This window comes from Peromyscus maniculatus, chromosome 3 (assembly GCF_049852395.1).
Source record: "Peromyscus maniculatus bairdii isolate BWxNUB_F1_BW_parent chromosome 3, HU_Pman_BW_mat_3.1, whole genome shotgun sequence".
Lineage (NCBI taxonomy): Eukaryota > Metazoa > Chordata > Mammalia > Rodentia > Cricetidae > Peromyscus > Peromyscus maniculatus.
In genome coordinates, this window is record NC_134854.1 from 113,733,807 (window position 1) to 113,734,453 (window position 647).

Sequence of the window (647 nt, forward strand, 5' to 3'; positions counted from 1 at the left end):
CACTGGTTTTGAGTGTCACACAGATCAAGTCTGTCTTATGAGCTCACGGTGTTGGGCCAATCGGTTGCATCTGTAAAATGGGGACAGAGCCTGTCACCACACATGGCTGTAATTAATAAACGAGCTGAACCCAAAGTGCCCACTGCACTGCACCTCTTCACTGTTTCCTTCCTGTCTGAGGCACTGCCATGCTGTCATCTAGCAGGCAAACTTTCCAAACCTAACATGTCATTCTCATAGCTGACACCTGCCAGAATAGGTTCCATCTCCAGAGACATGGCCATGCCTAACTAAAACCCCCCAAATGAAATTGTGTTTAGGAAGCCTGTCAGGCTCTGGTGCAGGAAGTGTGCGAATACGGTTTCCATGGTGACCCTAGTTTGTTTCTCTACCAGAGTGTCCAATATGAGTCATACCCCAAGTGTTTTGTTTGTTTGCCTTAGTAAGAGTGACTCAACATTTTAAAGACACAAAGACCAAGTAATATCGAATATAGTCACACACAAAAAGCTTCCTTGGTGTGTAAGGGGTTCCTAGTCTCCATGAAAACAATCCTGAGCTTCCCCCAAATCTCAGTGCACACAGAAGTCTCTGTTACCTGGACCCTCTTAGCTGGTTTAAGACCTGAAAGAAAACACATAGCCAAG